This window comes from Moschus berezovskii, chromosome X (assembly GCF_049115385.1).
Source record: "Moschus berezovskii isolate FMDL1 chromosome X, NW_MosBer_1.0, whole genome shotgun sequence".
In the NCBI taxonomy this organism is placed as follows: domain Eukaryota; kingdom Metazoa; phylum Chordata; class Mammalia; order Artiodactyla; family Moschidae; genus Moschus; species Moschus berezovskii.
The window spans coordinates 115,263,946-115,288,819 of record NC_142488.1 but is presented as its reverse complement, the minus strand read 5'-3'; the positions used below and the strand labels follow the sequence as shown (position 1 = coordinate 115,288,819).

At 38.0% G+C, this 24,874-nt stretch overlaps 1 protein-coding gene across 1 annotated transcript in view; it reads left to right on the top strand.

Moving 5' to 3' along the window:
• The first annotated feature begins 6,258 nt into the window (after positions 1 to 6,258).
• The window catches only part of TENM1 (teneurin transmembrane protein 1), a 448,997-nt gene continuing 430,381 nt past the window's right edge, over positions 6,259 to 24,874 (top strand). The window contains exon 1 of the mRNA XM_088834344.1: positions 6,259 to 6,305. The gene's annotated coding sequence lies outside the window, so the exon portion shown is untranslated. The remainder of the gene's footprint in view (positions 6,306 to 24,874) is intronic.

Sequence of the window (24,874 nt, the reverse complement as noted above, 5' to 3'; positions counted from 1 at the left end):
ATATAGTTTCTACTTGAGATAAATGTATTTTTAGTATGAAGCTCCTATAAGATGTTTCCAATATTCCTGGACTAGAGTAGACATAGTTGAGCAAGCTACAATATCTGTGAATAATATGAACTTTAACATACTTGGATTTTTTTTTCAGATAATGACAAGATAGAGTCATTATATAGAAAGACTGGATTGCAGATCTGGGCCTCATGGGGAGGTACTATCCTGTAATGCTTGTTGTTGTTGTTCAGTTACTCAGTTGTGTCTGACTCTTTGCAACCCTACTGGACTATAGTACGCCAGGCTTCCCTGACCTTCACTGTCTCCCAGAGTTTGCTCACTATCTGGTACCACTACGAGATATAGTTTACCACAATCTGGTACCTGAAGTCTATTTTAGTTTTTTACAGCATCTAGAGTTATTTGGCCAGCAGGAGTCTGCCTTTCCTTAGCCAAACTCATAAGATACTGATGTATAAAACCAGTAGGTACATTGATCTTTTTAAAACATGAAATATAGCTATTAAGGAGGTTAAAATATTCTTGTCAGTCATCCAAGCATTAATTTCCTTTGGGAAGAAGCTACATGGTAAATAAAATGATAACCTGAAGGCTTCTTATGTAGGGGTAGAAAAAATTTTCCTTTTTCCCTTCTAGGTTCTTTGGCTGGTCTAATAATTAAATTGACCCAAGATAGATTACCAGGAGAAAAACAAATTTCATATATAAAGGAACCCATTAAAATACTCAGATACCATCTTGAGCTATGGAGAAGGGGTAGGACCTCAGAGGGAAGGAAAACAGTTCACAGGAAGATGAGAAGAGCAAATGTTTGGCAAACAAATGTTTGCCTTGCCATACAGATAAGTCTTGTGATGTAAAATGTTATCTCTGGTAGTAGTTCTTTTTCCAGACCAGGTCTCCTATATCAGTTCTCCTAGGCAATTAGTTGTTTTGTAGTTGTTTGGTCCCTAAGTCGTGTCTGACTCTTTGCAACCCCCAGCCTGCCAGGCTTCTCTGTCCATGGGATTCTCCAGGCAAGGATACTGGAGTTGTTTGCCATTTCCTTCTCCAGGGGGTCTTCCTGACCAAGGGATAAAACCTGCATCTCCTACATTGTCAGGGCACCAGGGAAGCTTCTAGACAGTTAAGGGGGAGGTAAAAGGCTTTTCCCGAGTCTGATGATCTCAAAACACTACACATGTGAAAGTATTACATTTTGGTTTGCTGTGTTCTGCTCCCCCTCACTTGACAACAATGGATATGAGAGACAAAAGGAGTTAGTTTGGAAGATCAAACTCTCAATATGCCAGTATTGAGGCAGGACTTACTGTTGCCTCTCTGAGATTGATAAGGGATAGACCTAGTTTAATGCCAGATGCTTAGGTTCTTGAATCAGGGAACCTCTTTAACTAGACAACATGCTTAAGGGGAACAATGATGAATTTTTTCTCTGATAATGTACTCAGAATATTAGAAGAATCACATAAGTGTCACAGGAGCCCTTTCTCTGTGGGTGCTGGGCAGTTTTCAAACAAAAGGTAAGATGAACTAAGCAAATAACCCCAAACTAACTGTTACCTATGAAGGGACTAATGAGAATGAGTCATATTCTTTACTTGCACATCCTCACTTTTTATTTCAGTGATTGTAATTTTCACACTAGCATTTCCATTAGTCTTTTAAAATAATTTCTGTTTCTCTGCTGAGATTTCCTTTCTTTCCATTTATAATAAGCATATCTTCCTTCATATTCATGACCATAGTTACAATAGCTACTTTGAAATCCCTGTCTACTAATTCCAACATCTGGATTATCTTGGAGTGAGTTTCTATCAGGTCATCTTTTCTTTTGAGAATGGGTCACTTTTCCTATTTTATCATATTATTAATATTGGACTGTATCTTGGACATTGTGATTGTTATATTGTGGGGACTTTGGTTTCTGCTATGTTCCCCTAAAGAATTTTTATTTTCTCATTCCATTTTATCTCTAGTAAGCAATTCATTTTTTTTTAACTCAGTCAACAAACTCTGCCTCTTGGTTGCAACTCAAATCTCAGTTCAGTTCCTTTATTCTCAGCTGGAGTCTGCCCTACACATGCGTGGTTCCAGCATCAGCCAGAGATTGGGGCAAAGTTTATATGAAGAATGTGGATTGCAGCCTCTCTATATATTTGTCTCCTTTTGGAAATTCCTTCTTTACTTTTCAGTGACTGTCATTGCCTGAACTCTGTCTTCTGTTCCTTTAACTCATACTGAGAGTTATGTGTCAAGGTTTTTATCACTTCGTGCAGCTCTGACCGTTCCCTACATTCAATTAAAAAAAAAATTTTAATGGAAACTCATTCACACCTTCTCTTCTTCCAAGTTTTCATTCCCCACCAGAATCTGCTTGCTTTTGTTTACTCTCCAGTGTCTAAGGTCATTGGTTTGTTTGGTTTTTTTTTTTAATTGAATTTTATCCAGTGAATATTATCTGCAGGAGGGCAAGGTAAAGTAGAAGTTTACTCAGCTATAAGGTTCTCTTTGGGCTTCCCTAGTGGCTCAGATGGTAAAGAATCTGCCTGCAGTGCAGGACTCTCATAAGATACTTTGAAAAGTTTAATTTGCTAAATAAGCCTAGTAATAACAATTCCACCTCTGTTTCTTCAGTGACTACTGTGTATAAGAGCATGTGCTGATTGCTGGGGTTTATACAAATGAATGAGATTCAATTGTGTCTTCAAGGTGATAGCAATCTAGTTTTGAAAATAGATATGAACATCCAAAATGTATTTCAATTTGGAGATAATGCTAATGCTACAGAATTGTTTAATGTGTTATGGGAGTGCCAATGGGAAGGCAATTGATTATGACAAAGAGGAACAGAGAAAGATGTCTTAGAGATGATGACATATGAACTGTATCATGAATGATAAAAAGAATTTCAACTATTAGATAGAAGAAAGAGAATGGATTCTAAAGTGAAGGAACAGCATGGATGTTGGCATGAACATCTCTTTTACCTTCTGAGAATGCCAAGTAATTCATTGTGCTTAACAGAAAGTATGGTATGTGACCATGAGAGGGTAAGAGTCAAGGAATTAAAATAGAATGAGACTGATAGAGTGATTCACATTTAGATTATGAATGACCTGAAAAAAGTGAAAATGTTAGTTGCTCAGTGGTGTCTGACTCTTTGTGACCCCATGGACTGCAGCCCACCAGGCTCCTCTGTCCATGGGATTTTCTAGGCAAGAATACTGGAGTGGGCTGCCATTCCCTTCACCAGGCGGTCTTCCCAACCCAGGGATCAAAGCTGGGTCTCCTGCATTGCAGGCAAATTCTTTACCATTGACCCAGCAGGGAAACCCCCATGAAGGACCTAGTACATGTCATTCTAAGGATTTTGCAGAGAGTACGATAGCCAATGGGTGAAAGATTTTGACCAGAAGAACAGCGTGGTGTGTTAGTTAAGATAATACTAGCTTCTGTTACAAACTAATCTAAAAATTTACAGTGGCTCAAAACTAGTAATTGATTTCTTGTTCATCTAAATGCAACCTGATAATTCCTCATTTGTAGGCAATTTTCCCAGGTTTGACTCAGGTCCCAGGCTCTTTCCACTCTGTGGCTCCACATTCTTCTCCATGTGGCTTGAAAAGTTACCATGTTTGTTTACTTTAAACTAGAAGAAGGGAGAGGAGTAAATAAGATCTTGAATAGGAGTTTCTTATGGGTCAGACCTGGAAACGGTACTCAACACTTGTTTTCTAGACTCAGTTATATATCTGTGTATGTTAGTCATTTGGTCGTGTCCAACTCTGCGATCCCATGGACTGTAGCCCGCCAGGCTCTTCTGGCCATGGATTTCTCCAGGCAAGAATACTGGAGTGGGTTGCTATTTCCTCCTCCAGTGTCATATATCTAGACCTGTCTGTAATAAAGGCTGAAAAATGTGATCTATCTGTGTTCCTTAGAAGACAGAAAAGATGGTGAACAGCCAGGTAGTCTATGTCCTGCACAGTCAGATTCAGTTTTTAGAAAGCATATTCTGGCATTGTTACTGCTGGATTGGGGGAGGGGGTGGATACTAAAGGCAGGCTGTTGTAATAGGTTCACAGGAGACATAATGAGGCCCCTCAGGCAATGCCTAAGGCATTTGCTGCAGGGGTAAAACAAGGATAGATTGCAGAGGCAGGATTGGGTGACTGAGATTTGAGGGGTGGGAAGGTTGGTGACATGATCAACTAGATGAACAATGAATTCTCTATTTCATGTCAATAATGCCCATCCAAAAGTAAAAGGTTTCTTTCTTTGACTCATAACTATCGAGTGCTTAATTGATCGGTGCCCTTTACTAAAAAGTATAGACACATAGGGGATTTCCCCAGTGGCTCAGTGGTAAAGAATCCGCTAGCAATGCAGGAGACGCGAGTTCGATCCCCGGGTTGGGAGGATCCCCTGGAGGAAGGCCTGGCAGCTCACTCCAGTATTCTTGCCTAGAAATTCCCATGGACAAAGTAGCCTGGCAGACTATAGTCCATGGGGTTACAAGAGTCAGACACAACTGAAGCAAGTGAGTGTGCACACACACAGAGAAGTAGGCAAATAGAGTAGAAATATTTGATAGAGCCCTTTCCCTCAAGGAGTTTTTCATTTATCTGGGGAGGGAGAATATACCAACAGAATTTGAGAAATTTTTGTGTATCTGTAACATAAATGAATTCATAGCAAACTGAATCCAAAGTGCTAGAGATATGCAAGGGAGAGTTATGATCAGGGGTGCTTGGGATCATTTGAACTAAGTTGGGGGTTTATATTTTATTCCTTCATTTAACAAGCATGTATTAAATGTATGGTGTGCTTGATAACCATAGTGTCTGGCTCCTTAAGCACTCAATATTTTTATTGAATTAAATATTAGCTGATTAATGAGACAAATAAAACACAATTCTTGCTTTCGCAGGACTATCTGAAATAAGAAATATGTTCAATAGGTTTAACATATAGGTAAATCAACTTGTACAATAAAGTGTAACATGAGCTAGGATAGAATGGTCCCGTCAGGGCACAAAGGAAAGAGTGTTCAGGAAAGTGTTTGTAAAGGAGGAAACCCTTGAATTTGTCTTGAAATAAGAGTGCAGGTGAACACACAAACCAAAGATAAAAGATGAGAGAAGAAATGTCTTTTCAGTTCAGAGGCAAAGAAGGAAAAATAAGTAGACACAAGGTGTAGTGTTACTGGAGGGTGAGGACTGGGTTGTGTTAATATCTGTACCCCCTTGCCTACCATAGTCCTTAGCCCTTCACAGATGCTCAGAAATGCTGCATTCTATCCCTGTATGCATTTCCATAGTCCTTGCTAGAATGTTTAGTTTACTCCTCTCCAACTTCAGACATGAAAGAAAGTAATTAACAGAAGTGGTAAAATAGTGATTTTTCTATCAGTAGTTGAAGGCGCTGCTTGTCCCTACTGGTGACCTCACTTTGCATTCCCCTAAGGGTACAAAGTCATTTGCAGGTAGATGTGGTTGCTTTAAATCACAGTTGCAAACCATCACTGATATAAGCCATCTGGGTTCCAATTTCTGTTCAAAGGGAGATGCCTAACTGAAATAATAGTGTCACCAAATACCATCTTGAATTCAAAATCAGATTGAGGCAACAAATAAATTTTTATGTGATGTGAATCACCAACGGTTTGAGTTTCTCTTACTGTAGTAGAACTATATTTCTTAAAAGCTAACAACCATATTTTCTGAGTGTAATTTACTATTTGAAGTATGTAAGTATACTTTCCTCCTTGAAGGACAATAATTTTAACCTGAAATATTTCAGAATAGAATAATAAGTTAAGAAATGAGCACTTGGGCAAGGAGTTTGGAAATGTAATTTTATTTCATTGGATTTTGGTCTCTATCCTCATTTGTGTGTTTATGCATAAAATAAATATCTATCGTAACTTAGACCTTATAGTTTAATTTTCCATGAGCTCATTCCCTACTGTACATGGGCAGAATTGATACTGTTTTAAAATGAAGCATGCCTAAAGCTTCATTGGTGTTTTCCTACTATTAAATAACTTACATTAATAAAAATAGAATAAAGTGGGTATTTGATGTCAGACAGACTCAAGTTTAGTTCCCAAGTTTGACACTTAACAAACAAGGTAGCCTTTCTGAGCCTTGGTTTCTTCATCTGTGTTCATTTGGGCTGCTATATCAGACTTCTATGGACTGGGTGGCTTATAAACAACAGAAATTTATTTTTCACAGTTTCAGAGGCTGGGAAGTCCAAAATCAAGAAAGCAGCAGGACCAGTGTCTGGTGAGAACCCATTTCCTGATTCATAGATGGACGTCTTTGTACTGTGTCCTCTCATGGTGAAGGAGACCAGGGGCTGTGTGGGTTCTTCTTTTAAGGGCACTAATCCCACTCATGAGGGCTCCGCTCATGACCTAAGCACCCCTCAAAGACCCTACCTGCTAATACCATCACTTTGGGGATTAGGTCTCAACATATGAATTTTGAGGGGACAGAACATTCTTTCTATATAGCAGTTTGCAAGTAACAGCTACCCTCTTGCAGGGTTTTTTGAGGCTTAGAGATTATGTTGTGGAAATGACCAAGTTTGACATGTTTAAAGATTGCAAACTTCTATTGCCACCAATGTTGTTGTCTGCATCTTTCAATTAAATACATTCTTTCTGGGGGAGGAGGAAAGTGTGTTTGGAACTGTCCTCTGCATATAACACTTAAAACTTTTCCTCCTTCGCAGCAGGATACTATGTGCAATGCCAGCATATGCAACAGCTGGTATATACAACCCCAGTATATACCATAAGAGTGAAAGTGAAGCCTTCAAAGCTCCAACTTCCTTCCAAGTCCCTCAGACATGTTCCTGAAACACAATTAGAAAACCATTCCTTCAGTGACACACATTAAAAGGACTGGGGAAACTTAAGACATAGCATTAAGAAAAATAGCTTTCCCTGGTGGTACAGTGTTAAAGAATCTGCCTGGCAATGTAAGAGACTCAAGAGATGCAGGTTCAATCCCTGGGTTGGGAAGATTCTCTGGAGGAGGAAATGGGCAACCCACTTCAGTATTCTTGCCTGGGAAATCCCATGGACACAAGAGCCTGATGGGCTACATACAGTCCAAGTGGTCTCTAAGAGTCAGACACAATTGAGCGACTGAGCATGCACGCATGCAGGAACGATAGCAAGATGATTAGGAAAACACTGTATAGTTTCTGGTAGTTCCCTGTGTAAAATATTTATTCTATGATTAGTATGATAAAATCACTGCAGTGGGGACCTACAACAAAATTGTGCACTTTGCTTTTCAAAAAGAAACAAATAGAAATGGATATCCTTTGAAGAGAGAAGTATAAACTTTTCATAGTTTTCTTTCTTGCAGTCTTGCCAAGGAGGTTCGCTACAACCTGTGCCCACAATATATTAGCCTCACTAATATAAGGCTACTACTGAACCAAATGTTCCTTTGTTTTTATTTTTAATGTGAATATAAGCAACAGCCCTTCCTCAAGATACTTCATTACAATTCATTAGAAAATGACTGTAAAATATGGGTTGTTAGAACAACACTCTCTACAGTCATTTTCCAGAAAACTTTTAATAAATCTGTAGATTTTCAGTGTACTCAATGATCCATAGTGTCCCCAGTGCGGATTGATACTTCCGGGGGTGGCGCACTCATGTGTAACATGCGGTCTCCAGACTGTTATACAGTGACCCTGCCAATATCCACATTTTTTAATGAAGATAAACTGTTTGGGTAATTTTCAATGGCAGCTAATTAAAAGTAGAATTTTCACTTTAAATTTTTACAAAATCTTTAGGAATTGCATTCAAATAAAGCTCCAGCTACATAGATTGTTTTACAGCTACATAGATTCTTGAATTTCAAGGACTTCTCTGTAGGTAGATAGACGAGCAGAAATGCAGCTGTCAACAAAATTATAAGCAGATTAGGTACTATCTATGAATTTAAATATAAAATTTGTAATAATCTTCCTGGAAGTGATTGAGCTGAATATAATTTACTCACATTGACAGATGAAACTCCTTCTTTTACTCTTTTATGATTTAAAATATATTGGAAATATAAATGCATCCTCTTGACTTGTAAGCTGAAGTACCTTTAGAATATTGAAAAACCAAGGCAACATTTCTTTCAGTCCTTAAAAGCAAATTTTCACTAAAGTTCCTCTCATTGGAACAAAAGTAGTTTGCAGTTTAAGAGAACAATTAAATAATCCTGGGAGCAAACTCCACTTTGTGACATGGATTCACTGAGTATTGAAAACCGAACCATTTTAACAGGGGTCAGCAAACTATAGCCAGTGGGCCAAATCTGGCCTAATGCCTGTTTTTGTAAATGAAGTTTAATTAGATCACAGCCATGTCCATTCATTATGTATGGGTTGCTTTGGACAGAGACCTGCAAAGCCCAAAATATTTATGATATGGTCCTTCACAGAAAAGTTGTGCTGACATATACAATATTAAGTTATTTCAGATAAATATTAAGTTCTAATTTAATATTTCAATATTTCAGTATTAAATTATGTGATTGTGTAAGCAAATTCATAAATATAGTGAAGAATATTCTACACCACTTTTCAAAAAAGGTATTGGAAAGTAAATAGAATATTTTAACCTCCCTGTTGTACAACCTTAATCTACCCAGACATAAACATTGTGGTGGTGGTTTAGGCACTCAGTCGTGTCTGACTCTTTGCAGCCCCATGGACTGTAGCCCTCCAAGCTCCTCTGTCCATGGCATTTCCCAGACAAGAATACTGGAGTAGGTTGCCATTTCCTTCTCCAGGGGATCTTCCCAACCCAGGGAGGGAACCCTCACCTCTTGCATCTCCTACATTGCAGGCAGTTTATAAGGGGCTACCAGGGAAGCCCATAAGATCACTGGTGCTGCTGCTAAGTTGCTTCAGTCGTGTCCAACTCTGTGCGACCCCATAGATGGCAGCCCACCAGGCTCCCCCGTCCCTGGGATTTTCCAGGCAAGAATACTGGAGTGGGTTGCCATTTCCTTCTCCAATGCATGAAAGTGAAAAATGAAAGTGAAGTTGCTCAGTCATGTCCGACCCGTAGTGACCCCATGGACTGCAGCCTACCGGGCTCCTCCGCCCATGGGATTTTCCAGGCAAGAGTACTGTAAGATCACTGCTGCTAAGTCACTTCAGTCGTGTCCGACTCTGTGTGACCCCATAGACGGAAGCCCACCAGGCTCCCCCATCCCTGGGATTCTCCAGGCAAGAACACTGGAGTGGGTTGCCATTTCCTTCTCCAATGTGTGAAAGTGAAAAGTGAAAGTGAAGTCGCTCAGTCGTGTCCGACCCTTAGCGACCCCACGGACTGCAGCCTACCAGGCTCCTCCATCCATGGGATTTTCTAGGCAAGAGTACTGGAGTGGCAAATGACATCAAAGGCCAGTACTGATATGGAGCCATCCTACAGAGGGAGCTATTGTGACAGTCACAATCTGAGGGAGAAGCAAAAAGTCAGTTCTGGAATACAGGAGCTCAGCATCAGGAAGACAGGGCCATGCTTAGGAGAAGTGGTTCTCAGGCTTTATTTGCAGAACCCTTTCTTCAAACAAAATTTCCAGTGGAAAACCAAAATATGAAAAACAAAGAAGTGAAGGTGATGATGAAGCTGGGGAGGATGAATGTTACAGTTCTGCTTGCTTGAATTCTTCTCTTCTGTCTGTCTCTTCCATGGAGAGGAACTAAGTATTTTTAATTAGCAGTATCTTACTGAAAGCAAATAAGAAAGCTTACTCAAAGAAATGGAATATATGTGTCCATCCCATCTAATTTCCAGCATGTCCTGATACGTATCTTATGCTCAGTTGCTGTCTCCCACTTATTTTGTCCTTTGTTTTCCTGTTATGAAATACTTGAGACATATTGGGGAAAGTTGTGTTTAATGTTTGCTAATAAAATTTTGTAAAACATTAAGCATAATAAATTTGTCCATAAACAGAGATACAGTTTAGAATGCTTTTCAGCCAGTATTTATGAGGAAAAAATATATTACTTCTTTGAAAGAAACAGCGTTTTTTGACATTCTGTTCATCATAGTGATCTTCCCTGGTGGCTCAGTCAGTAAAGAGTCTGTCTGCAATGCATAAGACTCCGGTTCAGTCCCTGGGTCAGGAAGATCCCCTGGAGGGGAAATGGCAACCCACTCCAGTATTCTTGCCTGGAGAATTCCATGGACAGAGGAGCCTGGCAGGCTGCAGTACATGGGGTCGCACAGAGTTGGACACAACTGAAGTGACTTAGCACACATGGTCGCACAGTAGCCACATTCATGCAGTACACGTGAAAGTAAATACCACGTAGTTACATTTTAAATATGATTTGAATTTAACAATGAAACTTGACTCTCTGAATTAGGCTGAATTAATAGAGGCGGAAAATATTTCTGCCTATTTTCTTAAATATAAATATTTTATAAACTGAGGGAAACTACAGTTTCTTTTCTTTAAGCTGTTTTCTTAAGGAATCATTACATTTTCATGACTCACATCTTTGGATTCTGTTTTTGCTTACAATTCTACATCGAGCTGTTCAGGCTCTTCTCTATTTCAAGCCATCTTTTGTCCCATTCATTTTGAAGATGTGGTCAGAGATGGGGGGCGGGGAGTGGATAATGTTCAATCCAAACAACATGACTACACATAATTTAAAGCATTCGCTGCATTTTAAACTGACATTTAAGGATTGCTCTAGACTAATTTGTCCTGCACTCTTCAGCCTACATATTTCTTCTGTGCATAATTCCTTCTTGAAGTTAATGGGAATTTGGCATGTGACAGGAGTACATGTTTCATGAAATGGGAATCTGGGTCCTGTCATTTAATAAGAATTCTGCTTCTACCTTAATTGGTCTGTCTCCCTAATGTCTTTCACTATACTATAGCAGTGTAAGCAGACCTTCCATTCCAATGTGAAATGAAACTATTTTAAAATGCAAGGTATCTGTAGATTACCATGTGCAGAAGACAAGTAATATGATCTATTGGACTAAGAAGGATTTTGAAATGCTATGCTTGCTGGACATAACATAAAAGTAAAAATTTCTATGTGCTACATTGCAAACATTTTCATTGTAACACATGTTTTCACTTATCCATATCAGTAAACCTTAGGAAAACCTCTCAATTATGCAATGAGCTTCAAGACTAGGACTTTAAATCAAAGGGGAAGTGATGACTTTTCTAGTTTTTCTTCAGTGCTGTGCACTCTGCCCTGAGTTTAGCTTTTATCTTGATATATATTTTTCTCTATAAATACATTTTCCATTATGCAGATTAGTATTTCTTATAGGTACAGTGAAATAACTTTAGCATCTAAAACATTTTCAATTAGTTATTAGTAATTTGCCAACTGCTGCTGCTGCTACTGCTGCTGCTAAGTCACTTCAGTCGTGTCCGACTCTGTGTGACCCCATAGACGGAAGCACACCAGGCTCCCCCGTCCCTGGGATTCTCCAGGCAAGAACACTGGAGTGGGTTGCCATTTCCTTCTCCAATGTGTGAAAGTGAAAAGTGAAAGTGACGTCGCTCAGTCGTGTCCGACCCTTAGCGACCCCACGGACTGCAGCCTACCAGGCTCCTCCATCCATGGGATTTTCTAGGCAATAGTACTGGAGTGGCTTGCCATTGCCTTCTCCGAATTTGCCAACACACTGAATAAACTATATAAGGGAATACTATGCAGCTTAAAAGAGAAGGCAATGGCACCCCACTTCAGTGCTCTTGCCTGGAAAATCCCATGGACAGAGGAGCCTGGTAGGCTGCAGTCCATAGGGTCGCTAAGAGTCGGACACGACTGAGCGACTTCATTTTCACTTTTCACTTTCATGCATTGGAGAAGGAAATGGCAACCCACTCCAGTGTTCTTGCCTGGAGAATCCCAGGGACAGGGGAGCCTGGTGGGCTGCCGTCTATGGGGTCGCACTGAGTCGGATACGAATGAAGCGACTTAGCAGCAGCAGCAGCAGCATGCAGCTTAAAAGAAGAAAAAAATAACAAAGAAGATTTCTGTGTACCGATATGGAATGATCTCAAGATGGATATTTCAGTGAATAAAGCAAGATGTAAATACGTATATAGGGTGTACTATATTTACATACAGAAAGGGAGAAAATATTAATGTATATTCATACATTGTGCAATAGCATGAAAAAACACTGGGGAATGAATAAGAAACTAGTAATAATGGTTACTTGCAGGGGTTGGAGGAAGAATGGGGTTGATTGGGAAACAACAGAAAATGAAACTTCTCAGTGTATATCTTTGTATACAGGTTTGGGTTTGTTGGTTTGTTTTTAGTTTTGAAATATGTTACTTTAATGGAATAACGAGAAAAGGAATTTACCAGTAGCAATACATGAAATTCTTCGTACCTGTTGATTCTCCAGGAATACACAAGTTTACATGTTTGACCAGATTTTTTTCCCCTGACTCTGCCACTGATTAGCTATATGACCTTAAGCAATTCACTTCACTCATCTGGACTTAAATATTATAAAATTAGGAATTTAGATGAGGTGGTTTCCAAGATTCACTTCAGCTCTAACACTCTATGAAATGCAAATAGGTGACAGCATAATGTGAGTATATATAAGTCAACTTCTTAAGGATTGGAATTGTGTGATTGATAAGAATATTTATTGCTGCTCTAGGGCATTCTGTTTTGGCTAATTTTCCTCCAGAAAAAGGAACAGTTAAGGTGAGTTTTCTTTCTCTGGCAGATAGATACCTGTATATAAATTACCTTTTGAAAACCCAAATTTACTGCTCTACTAAAGAGAATTTCTTTTAACTTTGGGTAAGAACTTTATACAAATATTTTTTAAGATACCGTAAGTGTGCTAACACAGATGAACTCAAAACATTGACTTTAATTGCTAATCAGTATTTTGATAAGCTTCTGAGTCTTTATTAAATATGTGTTCATGTTTGATATCCATTCTGTTTAAGCTTCAATTATTTAATTACAGGTCTTGATATGAAACTAATCATGCATATATCCATACGAAGCTCGCATACTGACAGGATAAAATCATTAAACAGTCATTACTGTAAACTGACGATGGCCTGAAATTTTTGCAGTTAACGGGGGAGTTGATGCTTGATGAACAATCCAATTAAAACTGGCAACAAAAGACCTAAAATGTCAGCCAAATTGCTTTTTAATAGTCAATGCAGCCGTCACAAAACATAAACATTAAAGTCCCCATAGAAGCATAAAGCTTCATGGTGAAACAATTCTAGAAAATGAATAATAATTACAGCATCTTGAGGATTCTTTTAATAGATGTGCACTCATTAAAAATATTTTGTTGGTTAGAATCACATGATAAAGTATATTTCGCTGAATACTTCCTTATATTTGTTATAGTAATCCTTTTATTTAATATTAGATAGGTATGATTTCTGTTATTTAAAAAGCATGTCGTTAACCTGGAAAACAAAGCTCTGAAAAAATATACAATATGACCTGCTAACATATTTACATCTCAAAATATAAAAAAATAATGAATCCTCAGTTACACTGAAGTTCTGATGAAAAGGCAGGGAAGCCAGTTTAATTTCCACAGGTAACCTGAAAGCAGTAGCCAACATTTAGACTTTTCAGGCTCTGGGTCAATACTGCATATGTGAATGGTTTAATCACCTAGATGTTTCCTCCTATACAGCAGTTTGATTTTTAGCTGAAGATACAAAACCAAATATTTTACTGAATTTTTCACCTCTCATTCAGTTGTTTCACACATGGAGGCCAAAGTCTTAGATTGCTATGAAAGATTGTTTTGTGTGTTATGAGTCATTCAATTTCTCCCTCTGTTATTACTGCCATGTTTTTCAATAAGCCAAGAAAGAAATTGTGAGGATTTTATCTTTGTGGCATTATAACACAGGAGAAAATATCAAATGGCTCCTAGGGGAAATGTTTAAAACATCAGGGCTTTAATAATATATTCATTTATTTTTTCAATAAACATTTGCTGAACACTTATTATGTGTCAACACAGTGTTGACCATGCTGGGAATCTGAAGCTGAGTAAGATTTGGATACATCCTAAGCTTTCTATTGAGTTGAAGGTTAAATATGTAAACAATCAGCTGTAATACAAGGGAGAAATGTGTGAAGAATTCAAATCAGGAAAATAAAAAATATCATCTCTCAGATTCATATGTGAGTTAGAGATTCTTAGCTTACCATATATTTTTTAAAAAATTTTTTGTAGCGTATATGTACAAAGTAGAGCCATCAAACAGATGGCACCCTAATACATTTATGTATTAGAATATCTGTCAATTAAATATTGCCTTCCTCTATAATCATGAAGTGTAATTTTACGTGCTATGAAGGGTAAATGGGCATTCACACTTCTCCAGCTGTGGTTTCTCTGTTTTATTCTTTGAGGAAGTTAGTGCTGTGTTTTCAGAGCAACAATTTTTTTTGTAAAAAATCCCTCAAAGGAGTGATAGACACATTGGGACTTCAAATTCTATTAGCTGAAACAGTGAGGAGAAAATCCTATGGGAATATAAATGAAACTTTAATGGTACCATCTCACAAAATACTAAATGACCCAACTATCCATAAAAATTTCTTATCTTTTAACTTTTTTCTTCATGTAATGATGACTAAAAGATGGAGGGAGAATGCTAATAAGTAGGCTATAGCTCTAAACCACCATCTCAGCCTGTGGAAAGATGAAAATGCCTTGGCCTGTATCTTACATATAATCAGATTAAATGATGTCAACAATTTGATTAAATGTCGGCTTGAATAGACCAAATCAGCCAGCTCTTTTGCCACTGTATGGACCACATAATAATATATATGAATATAATTTCCTGCCCCTAAATTAATATTTTAACATTCAGACATAGAGAACAGTGAAGTTTTCAGTGTAAAAAAGAATAGATAGATAATAGATGATAGATTAAAATTCTTACGATCTCATGTCAAATGTTTTGTGTTTTGTATTTGCCAATGTCCATTAAAACTAAATAATATCTCTCACATATTTAGCAAAGAATCAAGTGTCTGTTATGTCCTAGGCATTGTTATGGGCACCAACGACTCAAAAATGTGCAGGACATAGACTTCACCTTCAAGTAACTCATTGCCTAGCTGAAGAAACTCACAGAAGGTAATAATTATAATAATGTGAGATCTCTGATAACTGACTGTAATAGCTTATGTGAGAACAACACTAAGGGAATGGATGAAGGCACCATGGAAGAGGTAACATTGCCTAAAATACTTGTATTCATCCTTTAAGACGCAGCTTCATTAAGAAAGGAGAGAGACAATGACTTCAAAGCAAAGGAAGCACAAACAAAATTGTGAAGACATGGAAGAGTGTGGCCTACATGAAGTGGTGGAGTAGGAGATAAAGCTCCCAGCACTTACACGCTCTACTAAGGATTTTGCACTATGGCTTATAGGCAATGATTATTGTATTAATCGTAACTGAGAAAACAATTGTAGAATCATTCATTTTGATTATTCATTGTTATAATTAAGAAGGCTTCCCCAGTCACTCCAATATTCTGGCCTGGAGAATTCCATGGACAGTATAGTCCATGGGGTTGCAAAGAGTCAGACATGACTGAGCAATGTTCACATTCATGTTCCACATTGGCTCAGCAGTAAAAGAATCCATGTGTAATGCAGGAGATGCAGGTTCAATCCCTGGGTCAGGAAGATCCCCTGGAGGAGGGCATGGCTACCCACTCCAGTATCCTTGCCTGGAGAATCCTCATGGGCAGTGGAGCCTGCCAGGCTACAGTCCATGGGGCCACAAAGAGTGGAACATGATTGAGCGACTGAACATGCACTCAGGCATATGTAATTCCAGAGATACCAGATATTTTTATTTTGATAAGAACCAAATATCTAAATTCCCTGGTGTTATCTATACTCAATGCATCTTGCATTACCCTGAATATGTTTAGTCAGGTAAAGATTTGCTAAGATGATTTCTTAATAAAGTATGATTAACATTTTCCCATAAAAGCTTCAATAAAACCAGAATCATGTCTATATAAAGCCCTCAAATTTTAAATATAGTATTCTAGTAGAACTCCTAAAAGAGGTCAATGAAATTACCCCATATAATTAATACCTAACTGAATAATTGCCAGAAAATACATTTTTATTATCTACAATTATTTTAATGTTAAAACCAATAACATGGAGACTTTTGGCATCAAAAATTACTTTTGAGCAACTTAATGATTTAATGGGCAATGCAGTATGTAGATCAGTGACTTTCAATTTATTTTTCTCAAAATTTCTCATGATAATATCTTTTATATTATAATAGACAAAAGTTTTGGGAAGATCTTCCTTCCTTCACTAAACAAATTCTTACTTTCAGTAAAAAATGAAATCATGAAGCTAAAGCTCTATGATGTATTCTGTTCTATTTCATTCTTCAAATACTGGTCAAAATCAGTCTCACACTGAAGTTTGAAAAACACTGTCATATACAGACTAGTTGCGAGAAAACTGGATCTGAAGTCAAAAGAATACTGGGCTAAAAGTTGAAAAACCTTAGTTCTTTTCCTAGTTCTCTTCACTATTTCCTACCTCTGTGACCTTGACAAAGTCAGTTAGCCTCTCTGTTTTAATGTACTAAGTGGGGAAGATACCTTCCATGTCTATCTCACAGACTCCTGCTGTAAGGAACAAATAAGATAATATATTTCAAAGTGCTTTGCCAACCATAAAACACTATGTAGATATAAGGAGGTGATATCTATGAAATGAGACTATACTTCATTGTTATATATTTCATGTGACTTTGGTGAACCTTTTAATACTTCAAACTCATTCTTGAAAAATAATTTCCTTGAGGTTATCTAGTCAAACCAGATATATATGAAAATAAGATTGACAAAGTATTTCCCATTCTGAATAAGAGACAGCAGTGATATTAGTTCAATACAGTTTACATTTTCTGGCATTTCAGAAGAGAACCTGATACAGATCACCACCCTTTAAACAAGGATACTTGTTAAAATAATGGGAGGAATGCATGGCTTCATAGTATATAATTTGCTTATATGACACATCGTTTATGATACATGGTGCTGCTGCTAAAGTTAGCCTTTGGCAAAGATATGTCATAAACACATTCACGGAACTCTAATAGGAAGAAATCTATAACGTTGAAGGGAGAGACAGGCAAGCCATTCATTTGAAAAAGCAGTGTTTAGTAAAATATTATTATGAGCTACCTGTGTTCAGTTCTTGCCTTGCTAACAGTGACCTGAAATTCAGTATTATTTGATGAGCAGTTGTGCAGTTTTCTACATCCCTCCAACAAACATTCGTTGAGCACTGACTGGGTGCCACACTATAGGTGCTGCTAATGAGAAGAAAAGAACTTGTGGTCACTGTCTTTCGAAGAATTTATGGCCTATGAGGGCAGGTAAAAGCAGTTTGTAAACACAAGGCACAATATTAGGCTGTTTTGGTTGCTTGAAACATAGACTTGCTCAGAGCAGCTCAGGTGATAAATATTTATTGTCAGTGTACATATCCAAAGATTGAAAATGAATTGAATTCTAGAAACCTCAGCTGGATGAATTTGTGAATCTTCACCTAGGCTTCTGCTAGTTGTATGATGCAGTGATTGGCTTCAGGTCTGCTTTTTGCTGTGACCATCTGCTTCCCACCGCCACCACCTAGCTTCACATGTCTTAGGAGGTGCTGAGAGCATAAGAGGAATACAACGCTGGAGGTCAGAAGAGAAAAACAGTGCTTCTTTATTTAGATTTCAAGGCATGCTTAATGAAAGGAATAACATTGGTGATGGGCCTCGGAGGAGTAGGATGTAGACAGAATATTGGAGGAAAGGACACAACATGGAATGTCAAATATGAAACTAAAGGTTCAGAAATGGAAAGCACTATCTGTTAAATGGCAAACATTGCAATTTGGTTGGAGAACGGAAAGTACACTAAGGTCCACTGCAGCAAAATGATGCCCTTTTAACCTTCCAAATATGTTTTTTTTAATTTATTTTTAATTGGAGGATAATTGCTTTACAATGTTATGTTTGTTTCTGGCCTACAGCAATGTGAATTGGCCATAAGTAGACATATACCCCATAAAAATTTTTTTTAAATTTTGAATTGTAATGTAATCATTTTCTGTATACGAATTAAATTATAATAATAGCTCATGTGTGCTCAGTCATATCTGACTCTTTGCAACCCCATGTAGCCCACCAGGCTCCTCTGTCCATAGAATTTTCTAGGCAAGAATATTCGAGTGAGGAGTTAACATTCCCTTCTTCAGGGAATCTTCCCGACCCAGGGATTGAACCCACATCTCTTGAGTCTCCTACATTGTCAGGCATATTGTTGATCACTGTGCCACCTGGAAAGCCCCCCAGGTGTATAAAATGATTATCTATATATAATTAGTTTTACAATTTAAAAACCTGTTTGCACAAAGCATACTTCAAAAACTGTCTTCCACTGGCCTCTTCTGTTTATTTTGCAGAAAGGGACACATTTGTCACTCCACTGACAAACTCATCTAGTGAGACCTTGCACTAGGTGGTGTGTGGATGGATAAAATAAGAAATTCTCTGTCTTTAAAATACACCATTTAGTTGAGGGACAAGATAAACAAGCACAGACACAGACATAATGGTACCAGAGGCAGTTACTTGTAAACAGTTGTCACCAAGTGTTTGCATAATCCCTAACCACTGTATACAGATACTACCACCCAAATATCTTATTAGCTTTCTTGTCGCCTTACTTTTTTTCAGATCCCTTCCCCCACTTTCTATCCTTTAGCAGCACAGAGACACCTAATTGGTTCTCAGGTGGAAATATATAGTCCTGGGTTTGAAAAAGTGAAAGTGAAAGTCACTCAGTCATGTCTGATTCTTTGTGACCCCGTGGGCTATAGTTCATGGAATTCTCCAGGCCAGAATACTGGAGTGCGTAGCCTTTCCCTTCTCCAGGGGATCTTCCCAACCCAGGGATCTAACCCAGGTCTCCCGCATTGCTAGTGGATTCTTTACCTGCTGAGTCACCAGGGAAGCCCAAGAATACTGGAGTGAGTAGCCTGTCCTTTCTCCAGCGGATCTTCCCAACCCAGGAATCAAACCCAGGTCTCCCACATTGCAGGCAGATTCTTTATCAGCTGAGCTGTCAAAGGCCAACAATCAGTTGCTGCCTACACCCATACTCATCTGATTGTAATCAGTTCCCATTTGTACTTAGCCATGTTCTCCTCTCCAGAGTCTCCAACTTATTCATTAATGGAAAAGATGGTCTTTTGAAGATCTCAGAGTCTTTCTTAATAGAAGACAGAAAAGCAAACAGTGAATCACTGATAAGATAAAATTTGATAGCCTTTGATAAAGTAACATGAATAAGGACTTAAAATATAATTTCCTTGATAAGTGTTGGGTCAAAACTTAACCAAACCCTGAAAATAACAGTTATATGTTAAATAGTTGAGATGTTTCAGCAAGTCTTTTACTTTTCTTACTAATTCTCCAGGAAACAGAGGCTAACTGATCCAAGGTGACCTGATTACAATAGGCTTCAACAAAGCCCCAGTCTGTTCCAGGATAGGCAGGTATATTCTTGGTTCTTGCAAACGCTCTCCAGAAAGAGAAGACCACATCCACATCCACGCCTATTCCAAATTAATTTCAAACCCAAGAGATATCTCTATGCCTATTATCTAATTCAGCAACTGCCATAGCATGATCATCTTGTAAAGCACACATATAAATGGCCCTCTAAAGAAACAGAGACATGTTCTCACATGAAACTTAGAATATCTATGGAATAATCATATATAGATTAATGATGTGGCCTTTAGTAGTGGCAGCTCTACTAAGACTAGTAGACAGGCTCCTAAAGAGACAAAGAACCTCGTGTCTCACTATTTTTTCAAGTTGACTCTAAACTTTTGAAGATGGGTGTGTATGTGCGTATCTGTTTGCATGATAGAAATAAGCTTTCTTATGCAATCTGAACGTTTAACATGTAATTTGGTTTTCTTGAACTTTTTCTAGTATCTTGGATTAATAATATTTATAAGATATTAAAACAAGATACCATGAGTTTAGTATAAAACTTTATAATAGATTCATGGAAAATAATTTACAATAAGAAAATATTTCTAAAATGAATGGGCTTGGCACTTGAGAAACTAGGGTTTCGTAATTGTATATACATCTGTCTCCCATGCTCCAGTCCCCAACCTATCACACTTTTTGCTTTTGAGCTGTGACATTCACCTTCATCTTTGTATCTTATGTATAAAACATGCCTAACCCTTAATAGGGGCTTGCCCAATGGCTCAGCAGGTAAAGAATCTGCCTGAGATGCAGGAGATGAAGGTTCAATCTCTGGATTGGGAAGATCCCCTGGAGAAGGGCATGGCAACCCGTTCCAGTATTCCTGACTGGAAAATCTCATGGACAGAGGAGCCTGGTGGGCTCCATGAGGTCATAAAGAGTTGCACACGACTGAAGTGACTGAGCACGCATGTACAACCCTTAATAAGTATATGAAAATGAAAGTGAAGTCGCTCAGTCGTGTCCAACTCTTTGCGACCCCATGGACTATAGCCTACCAGGTTTCTCCGTCCATGGGATTTTCCAGGCAAGAATACTGGAGTGGGTTGCCATTTCCTTCTCCAGGAGATCTTCCTGACCCAGGGATTGAACCTGGGTCTCCCGCATTGTAGGCAGACGCTTTATTGTCTGAGCCACCAGGGAAGTTCTAATAAGTATATAAAGAAGTCTGTAAATGCTTCTTTAGAGATTAAAATAACTGGTTTGGGGTAGGAAAATATTAAATCAGTATTAGCATGTGTATAATTTTTTGCCCATCTTTTATCTCATTATTTGCTTCTGCCATCTTGCCATTCCCACATATCATTCACTAACCCACCAACAAACTGATCCCTTTCTCTCAGGATATTTCCCTTCCCTATGACTCAACTTTTCTGTGACTAGTAGACTAGTCTGTTCTCTCGCTCTCTTTTTAACTGTATCCCTTTTTTGCTCTTCCCTGCTGGTTAAGTCAGTTATGTTCATATGTACAAGCTTCCCCTCCCTCCGTGTCAGCTGTATTACCTTCTCTGATGACCACCCATTGTTTCCTGTGGTGATTTTCAGGCCTATGTTAGGGGAAGAGTGAAAGGGTTGAATGACAAATCCATGTCCCTAAACTCTGGAGTGAGGTTTGTTGGTAAAGAGTATACATGTTTTGCTCTTCCTTAGTTCAGCCTATAGTGTGTTTTCAGAAAGACATAGGATGCTGATCATTTGGTATAAAGGTGGAAACTTATTATGATATGGATTCAAGCTATCTTCATCAGAAATGCCGGCCTTGGTTGACCATGTAATCTTGGGCAAAAAACATACATTTTCTGTGCCTCATTTTCCTCATCTTGTATTTAAATATATTTACGTATTGCACCAGCAACTGTTAATCAATTTACCATGTTTTTAAATGGGAATGATATAAACATGGAATGATATTTGCACCTCTCCATGTGTCAGAGAACTGAGAGTAATTAAATACAGTAGAAAATCATTTATTCAGAATGTCTGAGACCTGATCTGTTCTACATTAATTATATCAGTGCTTATATATCCTAATTCCAAATGAGCATAACAATTTTTAAAGGGATGTTAGCTCATAAATTATGCCATACATTGTGGGATGGTAAAGTATAATGAGAAATAACTTTTAAATCAACTGTTTTATAAACTATGAAACATAATATGGAATGTAAGATATGGTGGAAAATAAATAAGAAAATGTTTATTTAGTGTTTATATAGTATTATCTAGATCAATAAAAGAATATGTTGGCACCAGGGGTTGAATTGTGTCTCACCCCCCTACCTAATTCCTATATTGATGCTTTAACCCCTAATGTATTTTGGTAGACCTTTGGGAGACAATTAGGTTTAGAGGAGATCATGAGGGCAGGGCCCTAATGATGGGATTTTGTGTGTCTGTGTGTCAGTCGCTCAGTCCTGTCTGACTCTTTGTGACCCCATGCACTGTAGCCCTCCAGGCTCCTCTGTCTGTGGGATTCTCCAGGCAAGAATACTGGAGTGGGTTGCCATTTCCTCCTCCAGGGGATCTTCCCACTCAGGGATCGAACTTGGGTCTTCTGCATTCCAGGAGGATTCTTTACCGTCTGAGCCACCAGAGAAGCCCAATGATGGGATTAGTGCTCTTACTCAAGAGCCACCAGAGAGCCAGCACTCCTTTCTCTTTTCTTTCTTTTTTTCTTGCCTCTGGATGAATGATACTTCTAGTCTCACCCAAATCTGATTTAGATGATATTTAACTAAAAATTTGGACTTTAGACTTTAGAGTTGATGCTGAAATGTGTTAAGACTTTGGGGCTGTTTGAATGGAATGAAATATTTTGCATATGAGAACATGAATTTGTGGGGACCAGGAGCAGAATGCTATGGAATAAATTGCATCCCTTCAAAATTCATATGTGTAGCCCTAACCCCCAATGTGGAGATGGAGCCTTTGGGAGATACTTAGTTTTAGATGAGATCATGAGGGTGTGGGGCCCTCATGTAAAGTAATTAGCCTACAATTTAAATAAATTAAAAAAAAATAAATAAATAAAATGTTAAAAAAAAAAAAGATATCAGAGAGGTTTCTCTCTCCCTCTCTTACTATGTGAAGATACAGTGAGAAGATGGCCATCTGTAAGTAAGGCCTTAAACTGACCACGCTGGCACCTTGACTGGGACCTCTATCCTCCAGGACTGTGAGAAAATAAAGTTTTGTTGTTTAAGCCCCCCAGTCTATGGCATTGTGTTATGTCAGTCTGATCTGATGAAGAGAGTTGGCTATTTATCATTTTATTTATGTAAATATTTTGCCAAGATTTTCCAATAGGATCACTTGTTTTTTCTTTCCATTGTATAAATTAAGGAATAGGCTGTACATATTTACACAATTCAGTACATTAAAACTATTCTTGCCCATTAAAGCATAAATGACCAAGAACCCCACAGTTCTTGTATTACCAGCAAGATCTATATGCTGACTGTGTCATTATCTACTACAGTTTATCTACCTTGTCCTGAATGCTTGGATTTGGCCACTGTGATACCACCAACTCATATTATCACACTGTCACTATATGACTAATATAAAATAAAGATTCAGTTAATGAAGGAATGGCATGACTTTTCTTATTGAGGTTCAGTTCAGTTCAGTTCAGTTCAGTCGCTCAGTCGTGTCTGCCTCTTTGCGACCCCATGAATCACAGCACGCCAGGCCTCCCTGTCCATCACCAACTCCCGGAGTTCACCCAAACTCACGTCCATAGAGTCAGTGATGCCATCCAGCCATCTCATTCTCTGTCATCCCCTTCTCCTCCCACCCCCAACCTTTCCCAGCATCAGAGTCGGTAAAAGAACATATAAATTCATCATCCTAAACATTTTTAAGTGTACAGTGGAACTGTGTTAACTATATGCACATGGTTTTGCAATGGGTCTCTTTTTCATCTTGCAAAATTGAAACTGTACCCATTGAACAGCTCCCCAGCTGCCCTCCACTCTTGGAAGTCACCATTCATTTTCTGATAGTTTGACTACTTTAGATATCACATATAAATAGAATCATACAGGCTTATTTCACGTATAATATCCTCAAGGTTCCTTCCTGTGGTAGCATACAACATGATTTTCTTCTTAATGGAAGCTGAATAGTATTCCATCCTGTGTATATACCACATTTTCCTTTTCAATTCATCCCCCGGTTGACATTGACATTGCTACCACATTTTAGCTATTGTGACTAATGCTTCAATAAACATGGGTGTGCAAATACTCTTCAAGATCCTGTTTTTAATTATTTTGGATGTGACTCACCCAGAAATGGAGTTGCCATATCATATGGTAATTCTATTTTTAATTTTTTGAAGAACCTCCATACATCAACATTTTACATTCCAAAATAAGTTCACAAATTTCTAATTTCTCCATATATTCACCAACACTAATGATTTTCTGTGTTGATTTTTTTTTTTATATACTGGCCATCTTAATGAGCTCAACCAGTAAAGAATCTGCCTGCAGTGCAGGAGAGCCAAGTTCGTCCCTGGGTCAGGAGGGTCCCCTAGAGAAGGAAATAACAATCCACTCCGGTATTCTTGCCTGGGAAATCCCATGTAGCCCATGTTGGGCTACAGTCCATGGTGTTGCAAGAGTCAGGCATGGCTTAGCAACTAAACCACCACCATCCTAATGAGTATGAGGCAATATCTCATTGTGGTTTTGATCTACATTTTCATGATGATTAGTGAGGATGAATATCTTTTTGTATGCTTCTTGTATATTTGTATATATCCTTTGGATAAATGTCTTTTCAACTTCTTTGCCTATTTTAAAATAAGATTATTTTTTGTTGTTGTTGAATCTTAGGAGTTCTTTGCATATTCTGTATATTAACTCCTAATCAGATATATGACTTGAAAATATTTTCTCCCATTTCCGAGATTGCCTTTTCTTTCTGTGGGTTGTTTTCTTTGTTTCACAGAATGAACAATCATTTCATTTTTAGAATAAGTATGTTGTTCTGATATGTCTACTCAACGGACTCATGGGTAAACAAACTTGTATGTTTAGGGCATTATGGGCTTGGCTTTTGTTTTACTTTTTTACTTTTTTTTTAAATTGAAGTATGGTTGCTGTACAGTATTACATAAGTTATAGGTATGTAATACAGGGATTCACAATTTGTAAAGGTCATACTTCATTTATGATTATAATAAAAACTTGG